Below are 9,571 nucleotides of genomic sequence, written 5' to 3'. Positions count from 1 at the left end.
AGGGTTTTGCCGGACGTCAGTTTGATTCAGATTAATTAACCTATCTGCGAGTGTGTTTCGATTAGAAACGGTGTTACTGATTAACTGAAAATCGCTCTACATTGCAGGTTTCGGTTTTGCGTAAATAGAAATCGGGGAAATTGTTGTGTGCGTTTCGAACGATATTTCACTTTCAATGGATTGGTGGATAAATTGAGCTCATACGTTGAATGCGCTCAATTTTACCGGACATTTAACGGTGGTGCGGATTCTATGTTTCTCGAAATTGATCAGGTTATTCCATTGTAAATGTATACATTTAATGAAATCGCTCATTTCAAACAGTGTGGTCCCACGAAAATGCAGATTATGGTGCTAATATCTTTTATTACTCAACATATTTTCCTCTTAATTGGATACATTTATTACAGCGAACCTGCAACGTCTCTAGACCTTTCGAAAAAAATGTTTCTTCTTGCTCTGCAAACCAGACCTCTACAACTTTTATTACCTCCTCGTTGAAAGAAAATTCACGACCTTTTAAACTTTTGTCCAGTTGAGGAAAGAGATGATAGTCGGATGGAGCCAAATCTGCTGAATAAGGGGGGAGTTCTATTAATTCAAACCCTAAATCACGAATTTTTTGCATGGCAACTTGATAATTGTGTGCAAGGGCGTTGTCCTGCAAAAACAAAACACCTTTGCATAGCTTTCCGCGTCTTTTCTCTTTACTTTTTTCCTTAGAGTGGTCAGTAATGTCGAATAGTAATCTCCGGTTATTTTTCTACCCTTATCCATAAAATAAATCATGATTACTCCATGGCAATCCCAAAAAACTGAAGCAAGAACTTTTCCAGCAGATTTTTGGACACGAAACTTCTTACGTCTTGGAGAACCAGAGTGTCGCCATTCCATCGATTATTGCTTTGTTTCTGGAACGTAGAAATGTACCCGAGTCTCATACATAGTATCAATTCGGTTTAAGAAGTCTACATCGCAATGCTTCTACCCTTGCACGCTTTTGGTCAACATTCAAACATTTGGGGATCCATTTTGCAGCAATTTTTCTCATGTCCAAATTGACGTGAACTAGATGATGAACGCGTTCGTATGAGATATTCAGTGCTTCAGATATCCGTTTTAGCCCAATTCGACGGTCTGATAAAATCATGTCATGAACTGCATCGACATTTTCGGGGACTGACACAGAAACTGGTCTTCCCGATCGGTCATCATCTTCAATGGAAAATTTACCTCTTTTGAAGCTTGCAGTCCAATTTTTCACGGTCACATACGAAGGACATTGATCACCAAGTTTATTAAAAATATCTTCGTAAATCTGCGCACCTCTTAACCCTTTTAAATACAGGTACTTAATGATGGCTCGATACTCTAATTTTTCGATTTTCACAATTTCGGTGGACATTTTCTTTCTTTTAATTAATTGCGTAACTCTGGTTTACTTTTTTGACCTCAAACTTCAGACTGAAACTTCTAATGAGTTATTGTTCATTGCTATGGTAACGCAATATTTTTGTAGGCAAGAAACTGGACTAGGCTAACTAGATATCAATACATCCTCGTAGATGCTGGAATATTGCCACCATTAACTTACACTAGCATTCCATTTCAGCTGCACTTTTCTTCCAATTGAATCAAGAAACCAAATGTTTTTCGCATACGAAATTATAAATAATCACCCTGTATAAGTCACATTCCCACCAAGTATGTGGTATATACAGGGAGTCTTTGAATCCTACAAATATTTCAACACTAGATTCTCTAAGTAGAAAGAAACCCTTTTTCCTATATCTACTATTTTTTCCGATTCGGCCCTGATAAAAAGATATAGCCATTTTGAGTTTCCATAATGAGCTATGCCACCCCTGGAGAAAAAATTTTTCTGCAGAATAACTAGCTGAATCTGTGACACTACACATCTGTCGATCTTTTAAATAGAGTTGTATTCAGCCAAAGTACCCAATTTTCCAAATTTCACAGAAACTTTTCAATTTTTGAACATCAAATTACTCGAAAACGGCGCATTATACGAGAAAATATGAAGAATACTTTTATTTTACAAAACATCCAAATAATCATCAGATAGTCCAACTTAATTTCAAGAGTTGGATTCTTTGAACTTTTGGTATTTGTATGTGTATGATACGTTATGGTTATAATCAGAAAACTGAAAGACGTGGGTGATATCTTGCGTTCTATAAAGATTCATCAAATAAATGAAAAACTATATTCCGAAATTCATTTCATTCGATAAAACCGTTTGTGAGATAGAACCAAAAGTAAATTTTTTTTATGGTTTTTCAACAGCCTGTATCTTTTGAACCGAGCCGATTCGGAAAAAATGGTAAAGGAAAAAAGTGTTTCTTTTAACCTCAAGAATCCACTGTTATAATATTTGTAGGGGTCCAAAGACCTACAGAGCCGCTGTACCACCCTATAACGAATATCTGTTGGATAACAAAATGGCGAAAGCGCCAGACAAATCTCGACGCAAAGACCGCCGAAAAAACTCTCTTCATTACTCAGAATTCCCGCGATAATTGGATTAGTCGGAGTGAAAGGAGCGATTCTACCGAAAATTCAAAAACATTTCCCCCACATAATTAATAGCACAGACGTGAGGGTGCGCGCCTTCTGCGACGAGGACAGGCGGAGGCTGCACCGGTTGCCGGTAATGGCATCTTACGTTCCGAAATAATGCTTCTCGGGGCTTAACCTCCCTCGAAATTGATCGTCAGGATCATAATTAGGAAGGTGAACGTCTCCTAGTACAGTATTCCTTCTCTTATTACCGCCGGCCACGGTGAGAGTAAGTCGGAAATGATTCACTTTGGATTTCGCCCGTTTCAATTCTGCCCTTCCGTCCGATGGAGTACTTTAGGCCCTATTACAAGTGATAATGGGCCGGAGTTGGCAGGAGAAGACCGCAAAAACTACCAAGGGTCTTATATGGAGCGTAAGAAGGAGATGAGGCCTGGAAACTTCGAGTCTTTCGTCTTCGAAATGGTATACATTTGTCGAAGGTGATATTGAATCATATCTACAGGGTGAGTCTTTGACTCGTACAACTATTTCAGCAGAGGATTCTTGAGGTCAAAAGAAACACTTTTTTCCTTAACCATTTTTTTCGAATCGGCTCGGTTTAAAAGATACAGGCTGTTGAAAAACCACAAAAATTATTTTTTGTTCTATCTCACAAACGGTTTTATCGAATGAAATGAATTTCGGAATGAAGTTTCTCATTTGTTTGATGAATCTTTTTCGAACACAAGATATCACCCACGTCTTTCAGTTTTCTGATTATGACCATAACGTATCATACAAATACCAAAAATTCAAAGAATCCAACTCTTGAAATTAAGTTGGACACTATCTAATGATTATTTGGACGTTTTGTAAAATAAAAGTAGTCTTCATATTTTCTCGTAAAATGCGCCGTTTTCGAGTAATTTGATGTTAAAAAATTGAAAAGTTTCTGTGGAATTTGGAAAATTAGGCACTTTGGCTGAATACAACTCTATTCAAATGATCCACAGATGTGTAGTGTCACAGATTCAGCTAGTTATTCTGAAGGTTATATTGTTTTTGCAGGGATGACACAGCTCATCATGAAAAATGGCTATATCTTTATATCAGGGCCGAACCGGTAAAAATTGTATAGGAAAAAAGTGTTTCTTTTGATCTGAAGAATCTACTGTTGGAATATTTGTACGAGTCAAAGACTCACCCTGTATAAAAACGCTCAGACACTTCGATTTTTGAAACAAGGGGACAACTTCTAGGATCAATTTCGAAACCGTATCACTTCAGCCCTTATTGTCACAAGCACAACCCCCTATATTTTGAAAGGGGAAGATATTGTAAATTATACTTGACTGGAAAGGCCCTTTCATTTTGGGTTCAGCATATTTAATGTCTTTCATTCAGTCTATTAGTTTTTGAGATATTCAAATTTTGTACAGAATTTGACATTTCGTTCAACATGCATTTTTGGGTTTTGAATCAACGCTATGTTGTCCGTTCTACGTAAAAGTTTCTGTTATTACGTATTTTATCACAATGTCGAATCTCATCGGAAAATATGTGACGAACATAATTGAAGTTTATACAAAATGATTGAAGGCATACCAAGTCCAGTTATTTGCATAGAAAATACAAGAGATCAGTATAATATCATAATATGCACTAGCTTGAGGAGAGTTAATGTTCGTTATCTTCTTTGGCTAAAGTTTGAATACATTACATCAGTTGTAGATTTCAAAAATATTAACCCGAAGATGAAATGCATATGATGCAGTGGTTGGGAATGGGTATCCCCCGAAGGAATTAACAGATATAATTATCTGTTAATTGTTCAACAAAAATCATCTTGCATCAATATATAAGTAAAAGGAATTAAAGGAAGTTTCAAGTCAAGATGAACTTCACCTTTGAACAAAAATTTCACATGAATAAACAATTAACAGGACAACTAACGCGTATTTGTGTCTGTTCATCTTAATACATTGATATAATAATAATAATTAGGTATTTATTGGTACCTTGAGACATTTACAATGTATAGGACAAGTCAAATGAAAAATAGAAAAATCAATTTTCGGGAACTTATTCTACGATGACATTCATCGAGAATCCTGTAGTCAACTTTTCGCATTAATTCACTCGAACATAAAATTCTCAAATGCCACCACTTTTTTGGGTCTCCCAATAGAAGGAAATTCTGTGTCATCCTCTTCATTCACGATATTTTTGATTGTGGAAATATTCAGCTAAAATATAAGTTGTTTAGATTCAGATGAAACATTATATAAATTCTCTTACATTGAATATGTTCGCTACCATCTGACGTATTGTATATTTTAGAATATCAGGGTAAAACTATTTGAATGAGCGGACCAGAATTCTAAATAGCACTTCCTGAAACCCTGTCTCTTTTTTCAATCACTTTCGGCATTTTCGTAATAAAAATTGATATAAGTTGTGGCAACGGCGTTATGACATTAACGACATTTCATGAGTGCCAACCTTACTCCGTTCTAGTTACAAAAACTTGAGAAAATTATTTCATGGCCAACCGACTGTTAAAATAAATGTGAATGGAGTATAAGTTCAATAATTTATCATTTCAAAATCAGTGCTGAGCTTTGATCGCCCTTAAATCGCAATTATGAAGTATCAAGCAGTTCGTTGCTGCATAAGCGAAGCAAACTGAACGACAAAACAAAAGTTGAACGAAACAAAAGCCTCATCTGATAAACAAAGGAGCGTCAAGGATGGAATTGGACAAGGGAATCCTGGGGACTCTAGATTTATAACAGACTTCAGGTGCATCCTATCCGAAACAGTAATTCAGCAGTCCAATAGTTTCCCGAAAGTGACGCCCTAAAGGTTTACATACACGCCACATTCATGCATCATCTCCTGTCCACTAATCCAGAGTATTTTTCTTTAATTCATTTCTATTGATCGCTGAAATTACACCTATATGATGAGAGGTCTTCAGATTTCACATTTTTTCCACATATTTGTGTTCCAAGGCATCAATGAATATTGGAAGTATATATTTTGGGAGAAGAGTAAATATTCTCTTTTTACTTTTATTATATAAGAGTTTTTTGTTCTGATACAAATTCCCAGTTTCTTGTACTTGGAATAAACAGTAAAGTAGGTGCCGCACTTGTATAGTGTGAACTACCTATACTCCATTCAAGAACTATTGACATCTCGGGAAGCTATAGTCATTTAGGTTTTGCCTCGAAAACTTCTACTACCACTAATAACAAATACGATACAAGAACAGTTCGGTTAAGCTATTTGTCGCTATCCCAACATTCAAATAATAGACGCTCCATTGAGTAATAACATTAAAATGATGATTTTTCGAGAGCCGATGACACTTCTCAATTCAACCCTTGTTGAGGGAGGCTAGAATACCATAGAACAAACACCCGAGACGTGTGTGGGGCCTTTAGAACTCCTAGTACAAGGTGGAATCGTATATTGGGATATTTCAGGACAGACGAATGGGTTGGATAACAATGGAAAAGCGGTGGCCATGGAAACCCACCCCAAGCTTTGGCGTCCGCTGGCGTAGACGTCGTTCAGCATCCCCACGTCGGTCCTGGCTACGGAGGGGTGTGATTCTGATCCTTCAATTCCATGCAATTGTGAGAGAAGAATGTTTGTTGTTTTGGGGTGGATGGGCAAGTAACGTACGGTAGGGGTTTTCGGTCATCAGAATGGACAGGAACAGAGGGAGTAAGGGAGTGGAAATGATAATGTGTGTCCGGTTATGTTTCAATTCTTTCAACGTTGAAATCACGATGAATGGGATGACCGTCAGGTGGCGTTTCATCCACGAGTCTATTTCCTGAATCGAAAACATTGAATTTATCGTCATTAATGACATAGTATTCATCATGTTACATTGTGGACAGCAAGTTCAATTTTCTGAGCGTTTTTTATAATGATGAAACTCTAACGGCCGGCTTCATAAGTAGTCGCTTTAACTTTATACCTTCCTTTAACCCTACTAAAAAAGACACTAAAGGAAGCTTCAAGCTTAAAGTGACTTTAAATCTTATTATGAGACTGGACGTAAGTAAATTCTACGAGGATGTATCGATATCTAGTTAGCCTAGACCAGTTCCATGCATAAAAAAAATATTGCGTTACCATAGCAACGAACAATAACTCATTAGAAGTGTCAGTGTGAAGTTTGAGGTCAAAAAAGTAAACCAAAATTACGCAATAAATTAAAAGAAAGAAGATGTCCACCGAAATTATGAAAATCGAAAAATTGGAGTATTTAAAAGGGTTAAGAGGTGAGCAGATTCACGAACATATGCTTAATACCCTTGACGATCAATGTCCTTCGTATACGACCGTGAAAAATTGGACTGCAACCTTCAAAAGAGGAAAATTTTCCATTGAAGATGATAACTAATCGGAAAAGCCAGTTTCTGTGTCAATTCCCGAAAATATCGATGTAGTTCATGACGTGATTTTATCAGACCGTCGAATTGGACTAAAACGGATATCTGAAGCACTGAATATTTCATACGAACGCGTTCATCATCATAGTTCACGTAAATTTGGACATGAGAAAGATTGCTGCAAAATGGATCCCCAAATGTTTGAATGTTGACCAAAAGCTAGCAAGGGTAGAAGCATCGAGTTCGATCTGTGCTCGATTTGAAAACGATGTAGACTTCTTAAACCGAATTGTTACTAAGGATGTGACTTGGGTACATTTCTACGATCCAGAAACAAAGCAACAATCGATGGAATGGCGACACTCTGGTTCTCCAAGACCTAAGAAGTTTCGTGCCCAAAAATCTGCTGAAAAAGTTCTTGCTTCAGTTTTTTGGGATTGCCATGGAGTAATCATGATTAATTTTTTGGATAAGGTTAGAACAATAACCGGAGATTACTATTCGACATTACTGACCACTCTACGGGAAAAATGAAAGAGAAAAGATGCTTTGTTTTTGCATGACAACGCCCCTGCACACAAATCTCATGTTGCTATGCAAAAAATTCGTGATTTAGGGTTTGAATTACTAGAAAAGGTCGAAAATTTGCTTCCAACGAGGGGGTAATAAAAGCTTTGGAGGTCAGGTTTGCAGAGCAAGAAGAAACATTTTTTTTTTTGAAGGGCAAGAGACGTTGCAGGTTCGCTGTAATAAGTATATCCAAGTAAGAGGAGAATATGTTGAGTAATAAAATATTTTGACATTGAAATTGAAAAGGCCTGCAACCTTTAACTTGGTTTTGATTTGCAGCTTCAACAGGGAAAACTATCAGTATCACGAACTACTTGATGAAGTTCTGATGAAACAGCCTTGTGCAGGAAGTATTCTCGAATTGCATCAATTTTCTGGAGACATACTGTTAGACCAATCAACAATTCCTCGACTACAAGATTATTATTATTATAAATCATACTATACTCCTAATGATTGAATTCTGTGCCAGTTTTTATTCCAGCCATAACAAAATCGAATGAATGTGATATCAATAATTAATGTATGAAATATTCCCGATCCCCTGAGCCTACTATTTCAAAATAGAATAACGAACACGCGTTATTGTAAATTCCAGTATATACGAATTCAGAGCGAGTCATCAATAATAAACGAATTACAACTAATCCGTTTAGGATGCATATAAAACACAACGTGACTGTACGGTGTTATAAATTCACCAAACAGTGAAAAAACTGAATAAGCGAAAATGTCATCGGAATTATACGATTACGGTTTGTAATCTATATTTTTCGATGTGATGGACAGACGGGTCAGGGATGCATCCATTGAATAAAAAAATGGACATTGGCGTTGGGGAAAACACGGAATTTTTTTGTTTAATGAAAACCGATGAGTTGCCTCTGCTACGTGACGAATATAAAGGCACTTCAAAAGTGTGAAACTTGTCGAAGAAAAATTGTGATCTGAAATATTAAGAAACTTCCAATTAATAAAAGTTGACCAATCAAATTCGTTGGAAATCGCCAATGTCATAAATATTTTGATGGAGTAGTGTAAAAATCACGCCAATTGATTTGTTGATCATTTCAATTCTTAATGAGTGCTCGTTATTCCTCAATCGAATCTGACGAACAATAACTGAAATACTCACTTTTCGTACATCTTCGTCAAAATTTGTTATACTTCTCTCAGGGACTTTTCATTGTGTTTCCAAGAACAAATGAACGAGGAGTCGAGCGAAATAATGAACAGTCCCTAAAACAACTTCGGAAGAGTTAGTTACTCATTTCTCAGGAAAATAATTCAGAAATGGAATATTTAAATAATTTCCCCAACGACTAAATATCAGAGTTTGTAGAAAGGCTGTTACAAATATACTTCGAGTTTCAGATGGACGTGAATATTTGATCAAAAGATGAATTTATGGATGCCCAAACAAGGAATAACTTCCATTATTTCACTTCAGACTCGAGTCTTTTTGCAGAACCGACTAAAAATGACACCATTTTTCAGGGGGAAATTATATTAGGTTTAATCGTTTTCTACGGAAGCTTTTTGCAGTGCCAGTTTTCTATTTCTTTTTGAAAAACTGTTTGAATTAATTGTACTATAGAACAACCTCACTACGAACGTCTCATCTGCAGAATAACAATTTGTAGTTTGAGTATTACAAGGATATATTGAAAAATTCTTAACCTACTATAGAACCAAACAAAATTTCCATGTCACAATATTTTATTACTCAACATATTCACCTCTTAATTGGATACATTTATTACAGCAAACCTGCAACGCGTCTAGACTTTTCAAAAAAAATGTTTCTTTTTGCTCTGCAAACCAGAACTCCACAGCTTTCATTACCTCCTCGTTAGAAGAAAATTTACGACCTTTTAAACATTTTTTCAGTTGAGGAAAGAGATGATAGTCGGATGGAGCCAAATCTGGTGAATGAGGGGGGTGTTCTATTAATTCGAATCCTAAATTACGAATTTTTTGCGTGGCACCATGAGATTTGTGTGCAGAGGCGTTGTCCTGCAAAAACAAAACACTTTTGGATAGCTTTCCGCGTCTTTTCTCCTTAA

This window comes from Coccinella septempunctata, chromosome 6, assembly GCF_907165205.1.
Source record: "Coccinella septempunctata chromosome 6, icCocSept1.1, whole genome shotgun sequence".
Classification (NCBI taxonomy): domain Eukaryota; kingdom Metazoa; phylum Arthropoda; class Insecta; order Coleoptera; family Coccinellidae; genus Coccinella; species Coccinella septempunctata.
Note: the sequence above shows the minus strand (reverse complement) of the source record.